The following is a 16,275-nucleotide window of genomic DNA, read 5'->3' as shown; positions in this document are numbered from 1 at the left end:
TAATCTTATTTGAAATTTATTTTTATTGAATATTTTAATATTTCAATTTGGAAATTTATTATTTCCAATTCTTGATTTATTTCCAATTCTTGAATTGGTTTATAGAATTCACATGTTTTCAAATTTAAGTCTATATGAAAATATTGTTTTTTTTTTTCGAAATCTAGATTCGAAATATAAATAATCCTGATATAAATATTGTATTTATTTATACAATATATTTCGATACAATATATTACAATATATACGATATATGGTTCATTAATTGTATTTGTAACATAATACTTACATATAATATGATTTGGATATATTAATTTATATGAAATCATTTGTTTATTTAAAAAAAGAGTATGTATTTATAAATAAATTGTACATATTTATATAATTCATATTTTTATAAAAGTCATATAAAATAATACGAAAATATAAATTATATTTTAAAGATTAAGGTAATTAAAGGATTTTAAAAATATATTTTTTATTTCATATTGTATATTTATTACATAATGTATATATTTTTCATATTTTTCTTTAAAAATATATATAAGAATATAAATGCATATATTACGCATATATTATTTTCTATATGCGTACATTACGTCAAGTTTATATATAATATCTCATCATCAAATTAATTTTATCGATTAATTTTCAATTATATAATATCGATAATATATATTAATATATTGATAATATATAATATATATTGATAATATATATTAATTGTATGTAATATATATATATTCAATGCTGATTATATATTAGATTATATATAATTATATATCTGATTATATATCAAACTGTATTTTTGCATTCTTGAATTAAACGTTAGATATAATTTAAATATAATATTGATTTTGTTCAGTTCAATTGATTATCGCAACAATAGATAATATTCTCTAAAAGCTGACTTTCAATGTACAATATTATCAATAAAAATAAAGAACAAAATATTTATTGCTAAATTTATATGAAATTATGAAATTTTTTATTGCACAACAGATAAATTTTCAATATCATTATTAATAAAAATAAGAAATAAACTATTTATTGCCAAATTTATAATAAAAGTAAAATATTTTATCTTTTATTGTACATTAGAAAATATAATTTTTAGTTTATACTCTTCGTGCATATTTACATATTCTTCATAATATTTTTCTATAGTATCATTATTTTTTTTTTAAGCCTACTTATACGTATATAAACATCTGCAGTTTATTTATAAATAATTTCAATCTAGGTTGCTAATATTTACTTGCGTTATATTTGCTCCCATCACCATATAAAAAATACGAGTAAATTCGTAATTCTATTTCATGCCTGAGTATCGATCAGGTTATTATTTATTTTTCAAATTGTTCTCGTATTCGCCAATATGTCTCGTAGTTCATCTCGCTTGTTTGCCCATTATATCGGAATTTTTTATATTGATTTCACCTTCTATATATATCCATATATCTATATATATTTCATATATATATCCTTCTATATATATATTAATTTTCACTAGACATATTTCGTATTCCGAAATTAAGAAAAATTATTCTGCTCGATATTTAACTTCCATATTATGATACTTTTTACGAAATAGAAAAAAGGCATAAATATTTACTTATATTATATCAATGATCATAAAAGTTAGAAATTGTGATGTCCATTGTGATTTTTATATTATATGTATATTGTTTGAGAGCAAAGAAATTAATAATTATTTTGTAGATTTTTTTAGTCGATAGAGTTAGTGGATTAGTTTTATTCGTATGTTAAAATAGTTGAAAATATTGAGTTAATATGTTTATATTTCTTTGATTATTCATTTTATGAAAATTTTGGAATTAAAATAAAATTATTATAATATTATTCAACAATCAAAATAATACTTATTAAATAATATATAAAAATATTATTTGTATATAAATATTATTTTCTAAATCAATATTTTCTAATATTTTTTTTTTCAGAATTTCCTTTTGGTACAAATAAATTACAATTTGTCTTTCTTTTTCTTTTCATAATTAGATTATAATTAAATAAGAATGCATTTTTTATCAAATAAAATATATATTTTACGAATCAAGGTGAAAAACTAATGAAATATTAATCAAATGTTAAAAATCTTTCAAATTTAATATAAAATATATTATAAAATATATTAAATATATATAAAATATATTAAATATTATTTAATATTTTTTCAATGTTTTTTCCATGTATTTTTTCTTTCCTATTTATTGTATTATTATATAACTATTGAAAGAAATAAGTGCTAATATTTTCAATATGAAAATTTTTTTAATAAATAATTGCAAATAAAAAATTAGTGATTTTCTAAAATCATTTGACGATCTATATATTGAGAAATATTGTTCTAAATTATTCATTATCCAAAAAAGAATATTTTGAATAAAATTTATTTATTTAATATTTGTACGCATTTTTGTGCTTTCAATATTATAAATTTTGTTTTTTCTTATCAAAAGTTTGAAATTCTGTTGAACATATTTAAATTATCGTTCATATATTTTGATATTTTTATAATTTTTTTTTTGTTATTTAAAAAGTATTTCTGGCTTTATTTAGGTCTATAGCCTACTTTAAAACGAGTTCATTGACTTCTGGTAAGTACGTTGGTCTTACAAGGTCACTCAAGGTCATTTACATTCGTTCAAAGTTTTTTTTTTTATTAAATTATTTAAAAACTTAATTATTAATTATTTAAAATATTTAAATTTATGTTATATATATACAAAGAATAGTTAATTTATAAAAAAAGATAAATTTAATAATATTTTAATTTCATTATAAAATAAAATGTTTTTTAAGATTATAATGAAACAAATTTTGATGATAAAAAAGTAATAAAGTTTGAAAGGAATTAAATTATACAAATTTTTTATTAATCATTTTACGATTTATTTATTTTGTAATTTTAAATTATATGAATCGAAATATTTTAATAAATGTAAGTATTTTTAAAAATGTAAAAAAGTGTGAGCGTCGAAAAATTTTTTTAAATAATATTTTGTTTTTGAGGAAATCAATTTTAAATATTTGCCGGTATACGTACACTTATGTATGTCTCGGTCTAATGTATCTTGTATTAATTTATTCTTTCTGATTATCTCAACAGTTACCAATCATTCTATGAATTCTAATGAATTAATAATTAAAAAATATATTTTATATATATATTATTGTCCTAGAAATAATAGTTGTTAAATTTTTAAAAATTAATAAAATATATAAAAATATATAAAAATAATATAAATAAGATATAAATGAATAAAATATATAAAAATATATTCAAATTTATTATTCAATATATATATTCCTGAGAATAATATTAAATTTTCAAAGTAAAAGTAAACAAAATAGTAAACAAAATAAAACATAAATAGTCTCATAATTAATATAAATATAAAAAATATAATTTTATTATTTAATATATTCAAGATAATAATAATTATTAAATTTATAAATTAATAAACAAGATATATACAAACATTTATATTAAAAATAAAATATTACTTAAATATAAAGATATTATGAACGAAACAGATTTATGAGTTCATACATACGAACCAGATTCAGATTTTTAATGCACCGTATAAGAATATATTTTCTTGATTGTTATTCTCATTCAAATTTGTTCCATCGTTTTCCGGAAAACGAATTTTCACGTGTATCTTCTATTTTCCGGAAACTTTATCGCGAGATCGGAAATTCATAGGAGTGAAGAGTTGCATTCGTTTTAGATCCCTAAAAACATGAACGAGAAAAGATACTTTGAAGATAGCGATTTTTTTTAATCGTATAATCGTTGTCGTTGCCTGCGAAACATCCTTGTAAAAGTATAAATCGCATTTTGGACAACAAAAGTGAATATTTGTTCCGACTCTTTGGTTTTTTCGGATTTTTTTAAACGTCTTAGATACTCTCATTTGTGTTATTATGATAAGGAAGTTTGTTTTAAGTCTGTTACATGTAATCTTATAATAATCAGAGAGTTAACATTGGATTTTCCTGAATATAAATTTCTTTTTTAAAAATATATATTATTATAAAATATATTTTTATAAATATGATATATAAATTTATTTTATATTTTTTTATTAAAAATGTATAAAAATTTATGTATATTTATGTATAAGATAAAAAAAATAAAATAACATTTTAAAGTAATCAAATGTTTTTGCAATTTGTATTTAATAAATATATTTGCTTTCAAAAGATTGTTGTTTGCGATTATTATTTTATATTCTTGATAATTTTTTATATATTTAAATAAAAGAAATTTTTTTCTATCATTTTATAATATTACTCTATTATGTAATAACATTAAATTATTCAAATGTTATTCTTTCTTATATATTAATATACATAAATATTAAAAATTCATTATAAATAAATACATAAAAATATGTATATAAATTATTACAAATGTATAAAAATATTAGTATAATATTATATAATATAATTATTTAATATATTTAAATATATAATGTCAATAATATAAAATTATATAGTATGATCTAATTTCTCGTAATAATAAAATTATTTTAATAATCAATGACAAGATCTTGTCTTCAAATGATATTGAATACTAATTGTATTGATTATGTAACTCTTTTTGATCTTGAAATTATCATTGCTTTTCCAAATTATTTTTATATATACATACACGGAACTAAAATAATTTTAACGATAATGATTATATCAAGAATATATATTTCTACATTTTGTGATTTTCAAATGATTTTACTAGTGACATAATCTTATGTTTTTTCATCATCATTTACATTTCTATGATAACTTTTAGTTTTAAAATGACATTATTTAGATATTAATAGAAACTTTGATGATTTTCAATTTATTGATAGAAACGTGGTTTTAATAACTTTTTTTGATGCTTAAAATAATTTTATATATCAATTACACAATTTCAATAATTTTTTATTTTTGGAACAATATATATTATATGTTTAAGATATTTATAATCTATTAAATCATTAAAATTTTGTATAATTTATTGATTGTTTTCAATTTTAACAATATTATTATAGATATTTGATTAAAAATTTTATTTTATTAAATAAAATTATATAAAATAAAATTTCAAAAAAGCTCAAAAAACTAAAATATTTTTTTCTATTTTATTACAAAAACATTTTTTCATTATATATATAAAAATAAATAAAAATATAATTCTTTTTTTCTTTTTAATTTAATTTATTTAAAATTTACCAAATTAATTTATATTTATATTATTTGATAGATAAATTTCCGATAATAATATATTAATATTTTATATTTATATATTTTTGAATATTTTTATAATATAACTATAATATAATTATATATATTAATATATTCTTTCTATAATTCTTTCTGATTGTTTTTTTTGTTTTAATGATAATAAAACAGCTTTTAAAAAAAATCTATAATGATATCGTTAAATTTGAAAAAAATCACTAAACTAACAATTACTTTGTTTTTTAAATTTGATTTAAGTTAAATTCACAAAAAGTTTTATAATTTCAATAAAAATTATTTATTTAAAATTTCAAAAATAACATATTGATATTTACGATAATTATATTATAAGATTATCGAATAAAACCCTTGAATAAAATTTTCCGAATTCATTAATACTATAATTTCTATATTTCCAAATTTCTATATTTTCCATTTATCTAATAGTCTCCAATATCAATTATTTTTTCTTTCGCATTTCTTCACTTCTTTTCACTATGCATAATATCTTACACCAAAACATTTATGAACTACTCTTTCAAATGTTGCATCTACATCTGCATCTAATTGATTTACCATTGAACACATTAATATAAGTCCAATATTCAATGAACGAAATTATAATTAATGATCTACTATATGGATAACATTATCCATTTAATCGATTCCTATTTCTAGAGAAGGAAACTATTACATAAATAATCATTTAGACAGTATTATTATTATAGATACAAATATCACGTTTACTCAAACTATGATATATATACTATATCACCACGGAAAAAATTATGGAAGACAAGATTGATGAGACTGTTTAGATAATCACTACTGTCATAACCATAGTTTCTGAATAGAAGAAGAGAAGTTTCTTCATAGGAAAGATATGAAAATGGAGTCTGAACGAGTTTGAATACAGTTGCACAAATTAACTTCAGATGAATGGAAAGGATGACCTATTTCCGTATGCTACTATATACGACGATTCTTAACTCATTGGTTCTACGTTCCTTCTTACACTTCTGTATTCGTTGAAAACGAAACCGCTTGCTTTTGTCTTCTCATTGCTAAATAGTGGTCAGACTTTAGGCGAAAGTAAGTTATTTGGTAATCATTGTTTCGGATATTTTTGAAAGAATATTCGTAATATTGAGAAAGGATTGGTTTATTTGGTTGGTCGTAGATTTTTAAGAACGTTTCAAGTATTTTTACGTTGTTGGAATTATTGAAAGGAAAACATAAAATCGTATGTGGAGATGAATTAAAGGAAATTTGTGTTTTAATATGGAGTAAGCGATGAGAAGAAATTACACATGAGTCAGAGTATATGTTGGACATAATATTATCGGTGACGCAAAATTGTTAATGATCTCGGAAAATATTTTTGGCAAGATATTATTATTCAAAATGAGTCATCAGATTTGTAAGTTTTTTTGAAAAATATTTGAAACTTGGATATAATACTTTTACCGTTAATTTTGTTATAATTTAAATTTAAATTTTTATTTTTTTTATATGAAATTGTTTTTCATTTTGTAATTTACAGTAACTAAAAAAAAAAGAAAATTCATGTATTTATTAATTTATTATCATTAATTTATTTAACTTTAATGTGGAATTATATTATAATTAAATTAAGGTTCCTTTACATCCAAATATGTAAAATGATTATAAATTTCGATGAATATATTTTATTACGTAATAGAAAATGTATATTATTAAAATAATTATTACTATATTAATAAAAATACTAGGTTTTTTATAAAGTTATATATTTATTATTTGTTTGAAAAAATAAAATGAATTATATTAATTATATAATTATATTAAATTAATTTATATAAATAATCTTTAATTGAATATCCCTAATTGAAATTATTTATTATTATATTATCTATTTTCTTTCATTTTTATATTATTTCTTTAAAAAAGTTTTTTTGATTTGTTATTTAATATTTTTTTTATTTTCTTTATCAATTCAAAGTTTAGTTATTCCTATATATATTTTTTTTAATATATAAATTTTGAAATTTCTATTAAAAAAATGTTAATCATTTAATAGTAGAAATTAAAATTTTTATATAATGACATACAGTGACTTTTCTTTATCGAATTTCGAAAAAATTTTATTTACAATTCATTTTATAATAAAAAACTATATTATCAAGAATATAAATTAATAAAATATTAAATATCACTTAATCGTATTAAAATATATTATTATTGATTAAATATTATAATACAAGTAAAAGAAGTATATAATATTATATAATATTAAACTATATAATATTATATATAATCACTAATATAATTTCTGTAATTAAAAAATTAAAGATTTTTAACATTTTCTATTTTTTTTAAAGTAAAATTTAAAAACCTAAATTAAATTTATATATATATTATAAATTTGATTAATTATTAATATATTTCGCATACATATTAATAATTTATGTATATATAATTTATAATTTATATATTATATATATAATATATATATTTAATATATATATATATATATATATGTAATATAATATATATAATATATATATATATATATATATATATATATGTAATATAATATATATAATATATATATATATATATATATATATATATATATATATATATGTAATATAATATATATAATATATATTTATATATTATATATACAATAAAATAAATATATTATATATATAATAAAAATATTTTATTATTTTTTATATTTCTATAACAATTCTCTTGATATAAATTCAATTGAGAATTTCTTAAAGTGAAAAATTTGCTGTAAATATGCGCATTATCAGTCATCGCAATAATTAATTTAAAAAAAAATTCTGAATATTTTTTTGATAAAATCAAAAAAAATTAAATAAAATCAAATAAAAAAGTGAAGAATATAATGAAATAATATACAATGGAATAGTACCTATATATTGAAAAAAATATATAACATGCAATTAAAATACAGTATTTAAAGGAAGTAAAAACGAATTATTATATATTATATATATCTATATTTTTGTAATATATTTTTGTAATATAAAAGTAAGAGTTAATAGAATTTGATAATGAAAATAATAAAAATTATTACCAAATGACAAATGTCGTACTAAAAAGACTGAAAATTTTGTTTTAATATTTTTATTAAGATACTATATATTTAATTTTTATATGTCAAAATAATTTTAATGTTTTTCTCAGTTAAAAAAAAGTCGTATTTTTTTAATTTTTTCAATCGATTCCATTAAAGAAATTTGATTTGATATATTTTTCTATTTTAATTATTTAAAAAATTTTAAATATACTCTTTATATCATTGAAACATTTAATTTAACTATTCATAGACTATATATACTAAAAGTCATAATCTTTTAAAATTCATCTTTATAAATTATTATTTATAAAAAACAGTTCATAATTCTATAAAATTTATATATTAAAAAAATATTATATTAAAAATACAAAAAAAATTTTTTTTATAAAATTTAAAAGTTAGAAGAAAATAAAATCATATCAAGCTTTATGTGTTTCTTAAGATTCTATAATTAGGTCTAATTTATTTTTCTTAAAAAAAAAAAAATAATATAAAATAAAAATTTCAGTTTTTTGGTATATTTCGAAACTTTAGTAGAATATTATAAATATGTGATAATTAATAGAAATATAGAAACATATTGATAGATATAGATTAATATATTTAGGATATATTCATTTTAAAATATCTTTTTTACAGTTCATTATAATTAAAGTTGATATATAAAAATATCAAATAAAGTCTATTTATTTAATAATCAAATTAATAAGTTTATATTTATAATAAGTTTATTATTATATAAAGAGACTAGAGTAATGTAAATAGAGAGACAAAGCCATTTTACTCTAATTTTTTCTTGTTTCCTCTAATAACATTTGAATTTAAATTTATAATTTAATAAATAAATTTTATCTTTTTTATATATCATTTATTGTTATTGATTGTTTTGATTTACAGAATCAATCTTTTAAAAATATCGTACAAATATAACACTCTATAAGTATAAATTTTATAATATATATTCGTAAAAGTTGTTCATTTTACTCAAAGCATATTTTTTTGACAAAAAATCGGTCAACGCAAAAATAAATTTATAGATCTGGTATCGAAATTGCTATGAATATTTTTGTCATATTTATGGTTGAAATATCAGTTATGATATAGTGAATCAGTTTCATTGATATGAATATTTTATTATATTTTTAGTTTTGAAAAGAAAAATAAATTAAAATAAAGAAAAATAATAATAATCTAAGTGAAAATTATAATAAAGAATGAAATACTATTTATTTTTTGGCTAAAAATTCACGATCTGAGAAACAAATACATCATTAAGATATCGTTAATTCAATATATTTTTGAAATGAGACATAGTATTATTTTGAAAAAATTCTTTTGTCAAATGAAATACGAAATTCATTAGAAATATTGTACTAAGATATGTACTGTATCAATAAAAAAATGTTGAATTGGTATGATATGGAATAAATAAAAAAAATTTTAATCATATGTATATTATGAAAGAATAAAAAAATATTTGTAGAAAAATACTTTTCCAAGAGAATTTTTAGAAAAAAATATTTGTTATTATGAATTAGAAATGTAACGAAATAATATTAATAATATTTAATTATATGGATTAATAATATATAAATATTATTATAAATAAATATTTTTTAAAAAATCTCTTTTTTAATATTCTTTAACGTTTCCACATATATATGTTAATACTAAAGTTATTAACTATTAAATTTTTATATTGTTTTTTTTATATAAAAGAATTTAAATTATTTTTTTTTATTTAAATTCATATCTGATCGATTTAATATTAATGAATTTGATATTTATATTATAACATTTTATATCACAAATAATAATTTTATTTTTAACTATAAAAAAAACAATTAATTTACGAATTTTATATTTGATAATCAAAACAAAAACAAAAAAACCATAATATTCTTTTTTTTTTTTTATTAATTAAATTCTCAATATTGCAGTCTTTTCTATTCTATTGAATTTAAATTATAAATTTTAACTTAAATCATTAAATAAGTATTCAGTATTAACGTTAAATAAGATCAGTACATTTTAAAAAAAATCAGATTAAAGATTAAAAAATAGAAATAATATTATTCAAGATAATATTGATGCAAAGATAATATTTGTAATATAATTTTAAATTAATAAAAAAAATAATTTTGTTTACTATATGTGTTTATTATTTATTTGCATATAAATATTGTTTGCTATGGATGAGTATATTCTAAATTTTTCATTTGTTGAAAGTTAATATCCATTATATAGTTTGAAATATATAATATATTACATTTATCCCTGTTTGTTATCCATTACTCTGATTCTACTTATAATGAAGTATAAAATACAATTTTTATGTAAAATAAAATTACATTATTGTATTATATTTATAGTTTAAAAGAAAATAATAAATTTGTTCATTATTTATAATCTCACATTATATTGTAAATGTTTAACGATAGCGCGATCTATGTAAGAATTAATTTAATTACTTTTCAACTTGGTTATACTTATATAACCAAAGAAAGTAGTTTAATCCAAGCATCCATAATCCATTGGCTATCTGTTACACGGTGCATCGGATATTGCGTAGAATACTCCGCATTACGTGGGATTACGTGCACTACGTGATTCTACCTACCCTAACGTCTCCCATAAGCGACATCTTTTCTCCTCGGCCTGGTATCGGCTCGCCTTGTTGCCTGAGGCATGTCTTCAATGGCGAACACGCTGTTAAATATAGCCAGGGCATTCATAAATCAGGCGAATACCGGCGATGTTAAAGGGGCGGTCGACTCGCGTGGGTAGGCGAACGCCAATGCGAAGAACGTTAAGCAAAGGATAATAACCACGCCGGCAAAGACCACGACTAAATTCTTCCGGCGTGATACTGGGTCTCCCTTCCTTCTCGATACAACACACACCAGCGGAACCTTTTTCGAGCTTTTTTTAATCTTTTTCTGTGCGCTCCGATCATGAACCTGTAAATCCTCTTTCCGATACTCGTTGATCATTACAGAATTGATCGAAGACAATGATACCTGATTTTGGATCTGGAAGATTGGCAAATATTTGGAATATAGAAATATAAACAGAGATTATTAATACAAGTTTAGCATTAATTAATTAAAATTTTTAATTTGATTAATTGATTAAGGCTTACAAATGAAAAAAATTAATTAACTAAAACTCATAAAATAATAAAATTGATATACTTGATTGACGAATTTGATAATTGATTTGATTAGTTGATGAAATTAATTGTTGATGAAGAAAATTAATTATAAAATTTATTCAAGCAATTGATCATTAAATTTATCGTTATAATGAATACTGATAAATGAATACTGTTTGCTGAATTTTACAAATAAAATGGAAAATTAATATAGAAGAATAAATTTTTATTTATTATTTGTTGTTAAAATAATATTTTTTTCAAATTTTTCAATTATTACATAATATATATAAGCTATAATTATATATATAAAAAGATTAAGTTTCGAAAATAATATTATATTTGATATTATAAAAATAGAAAATTAATTTAGAGTTTTAAATTTATATGTTCAATTGTTAATAAAATAAAATACTTTTTCCTTTAGATTTGCACTAATTAAATTTAAAAAAAAATATTGTTAATTTTACGAATCAAATAGAAAATTTATTTGCAAAAGAAATAAAAATAATAAAATGTTATTTAATTTTGTTATTTAATATTGTTTAATTTAAATCACAGATATAAAATATTTCTTTAATAAAAAATTAAGTTTTTTTAAAAATCGATTTATATTTTTTAAATAATTTAAAAATTAATAAAATGATAAATTAAAATCTTTTCTATTTTCATATGAATTGTAACAATTTTAAGAAAATTCTAATTATTCATTAAAAAATTTATTAATATATTAAATAATTTAATTTAAATAGGAAATAAATTTTGAATTTTAATTTTTACATTATAAAAACAAATTTCTTTGAAAGTCAATTTATAAAATAGTTTTATAAATATCATATTTTATATATATTTATATACATTTATATTTTATATCATATATTTTAGAATATTAAAAAAATAGATAAACCATAATAAAGATATATTAAAATAGTAAAAAAAATATTTTATTATTTCGTATATTTTCTACATAATAAAAATCTAAAAAAATATATTTTAAAAATAAAATATTTCATATTTTATCTATAAGATGCAATAAAAAAATTTCATTATTTCATAATTCATAATGAATATTCTTATTCTTTTAATACCTTATACACATTTTTAATATGGATACATCAGAATCCTCTTCGAAATTTTCATTTGGAATCTTTTCATCGTGGAATCTTTCTGTGAGTGGAGGACAATTTTATCGCAAACTTATCGCGTCAGATCGCTTTATCTTCTGTAGAAAATCGATGATGTTATTGTTATGTTTCTTTCAACTTACATGTGCATTTACTGAAGTCTTGAGGTTGATGTTCTTCAGGAGATGTTTGGGACTCTTGAATTACTCGAATCATCGAAATAATTGAATGTTGTTAGCTGTAATAGATAAATATGGATGAATGGCTTCATCCATCTACCTTGGAAGATAAGTATTTGAGAAATTTGATTTAATTTGGAAATATATAGGTAATTTGGAATTGTATTTGTATTTGTGAAAATATTGGATTATAGTCCAAATATATATTATATGTATTTGATTAAATTTGATTAAATTTTTTATGTATTGCATGATTTTAATGATAAAATATATGTGTTTATATTAGTCAAGAATATTGGCATATTTCTATTAAAACTTAAAATTGCTTTTAATGAAATTAAAATAAAATAAATAAAACAAATTCATTTTATTTTAGAGAAATTAAAATTAATAAAATTACAATGTTTTGATTTAATATTAGAAAGGAAAAAAATTGAAAAAGTCAGTTATCCAATAAATAATGTTATTTTAGTAATAAAATTTTAAGAAGAAATAATTATATTTATATTTATTTTTAAATTACAATATTTTCAATTTTTTAAATAATATTTTCCTAATAATAATAAATTCTCTTTTCAAAAAATGTTTTATTTTTTTAAATACTTTGTACTAATATATTTTTTTATATCTAATAATTTTTGTAACATTTGTTTGACAACATTTTTTCGTTAAAAGATATTTTTCTACTTTTAAATGAAATGAACATTCCGACATTATATAAATAGCAATATCATTGCTAGTTAAATTATTTACTTTTTTATTATTATTATATAATATAATTTGATATTATTGTAAAAAAGATTTATTTTACTGATCACTTATTTATCGAAGATGTTATCCTACTATTAATAATAATTGTAAAAAATGTTGAATTAAAATTTTATAATAAATTATTTTTTATAACTGGAATAACATTATTTATAAATGTATATGATCTAAATATTTTCATATATTAAATAATAAATTAACTAAATAAATAAAATAATTAATTAATAAATTTAATATTTGATTTTGAAATTATTTAATATATTTTATATTTTACATTTTATATTTTATATTTATAATAATAATTATATTTTTTTTATTTTAAAATTTTTTCAAATTTGATTTCGATTTCTATTAAAAGTAATGTAACTATATAAAAAAAAGTGATTTTTTATCAATAAATAATAAAATATATTATTTATTGATTTATTATGTATTTACTATTGTTTTATTAATAAAAAAGAAAAAAATTATTACTTTTATTATTATAGAATTTATTGATTCATTGTTATTTTATTAAAAAAAAATGTTATTTTTGTAATAATGTAAAAAAAAGCAAGTTTGTATTTTTTTGTATTCTTATTGCTCAAAATAATAACAAGAAAGGTTATTAGGGGTAGAAAAGTTAATAAAGGTATTCAAGGTCTGTAGTAAATCGCTTGTTTCGCTTATCGATATCTACATTAGATTATACCAAACTAATATAAATTTTTTTAGATATATTACACATAATAACTTAACAACTGATTAAAAATAAATGTAATTTCTTCTTGTAATTTTTTTATAATTTTATTACACATGATAGTAACATTCACGATCATTGATATAATATATAGTTAAAATAAAATTAAGTAAACTAATAACTTTTTATTATTATAAATTATTATTATAAACTAATTATTATAAACTAATAATTTTATTTTAAGTAACAATATAAAATGTAATTTAAAAACAAAGTTTGCAATTTCTATTTTCTATGTTAAATGCATAACTTTCTAACTTTCAGTTTCATAATCTTGAATGTGTTAATTAAGAGAAGTTTCCTTAAATCGTTTTTTTTTTCTTTCATTTAAGATTTAATATTTACAATAATTCTTTACAAAATTCTTCATAAAAAGTAATTAGATTAAATTTTTTATTTTATTTCTAATCATATTAAGATAAGTTTTTTAAAAGAATCACATTTATATATTTACATATTCACAAAAATGTTTATTTATTTTTGTATTTATTTCAATAATCTTCTTTAATCACTTACATTTTTATTTTTATTAATGACAATTTTGTTTAAAATTTTGAGAGCTTATAATGCTTTTTATTAAAGATTTTTTCAATAGTATTAGATTTAATTTAATTTAACTCAAAGTTATAATGAAATAGCAAGAAGAGAAAGTATGAAAGAATAGTAGTGCAGTTGGAAATAAAAATATTTTTAGCAGTGATAGACGTGATTGATCGTTAATTATAATAAAATTTATTAGAAAATATTACTATATATTTACTATATTTATTATAATTTATTATATTTTTACTATATTTAATTTATTATAATATTATAATATTATAATATATATATATAATGTTATATTATAATGTAATATTATAATTATATTATTAATTTAGTATTAATTTAAAATACTATAAATTATTTATAAATTATTTAAAATTAAAATATTATAAAATTATCGCAAATATTATATGATATTATAAATTTATATCATAATATTATAATGTTATATTTTGTTTTTATCTAATATAATTTATTTTACATGTTTGTTCACAAAGTTGTTTTGCTGAAATGAAATCAATTACAATTATTCTCGATCAATATTTTTAGACAATCACTTTTCACGCAATATTCATTTACGAAAAATAATTTATAATAATTTTATTCTGAAATGGATATATATCTTCAGATGTGCATAGAAAAAGAAAATTCTTTTTTCTTATTTCTATGATTCTGTAAAACGAGCAGTATAAAAAGAAAAGCTATCAATTAAATTATCAAAACATTTATTTTCCTAAATAATTAATATATTTCAGATTTAATTCTCATTCAAAGACTACGATAATTATCTGGGCATATTATTACATATAGATATGAAAATAGATTTTAATTAAAAAGACAATAATCTTTAGTCTTTTTTGTCTTTTAATCCTTAGTTTCAACATGACTTATTCATTAATTTTGAATTAACATTTATTTTATTTTACATATATTATAATTAGTATATTTTGATTAATTTGTAAATATCTGTATTTAATTTTTTGTTTTAACAATTGTTTTGTGAACAATGTTCAAAGAAGAGATAATCATTTAACAATAAACATATTTATTAAAAAAAAATATTCTGAATATTTAATATTTTGAATATAATTAATTATTATTTATGAAAAAATAAATATAACAATAGAAAAAAATTGTATAATTTTGATTGAAAAAATCAGTCATTCCATTTAATTTAAATTGAAAAAAATTTATATTTTAAATTTAATTGATAAATTAGCTAAGTCGTAAAATTTTGAAAATTTTAATTATTTTTGAATATGATAAAATGCTTATCTTTTTCTTCTTATTTTTCTTTTTTTTATCTATTTTTTCACACAGTTATTAAAAGTTTTATCAATTTTTGATTTGATAAAATTTGATAAATTATCTAGATTTATAATCAACCAATACAGTAATAATAATTATTATTTTTCCTA

Source organism: Apis mellifera, linkage group LG15, assembly GCF_003254395.2.
Source record: "Apis mellifera strain DH4 linkage group LG15, Amel_HAv3.1, whole genome shotgun sequence".
NCBI lineage: Eukaryota > Metazoa > Arthropoda > Insecta > Hymenoptera > Apidae > Apis > Apis mellifera.
This window is presented reverse-complemented; position numbering follows the sequence as displayed.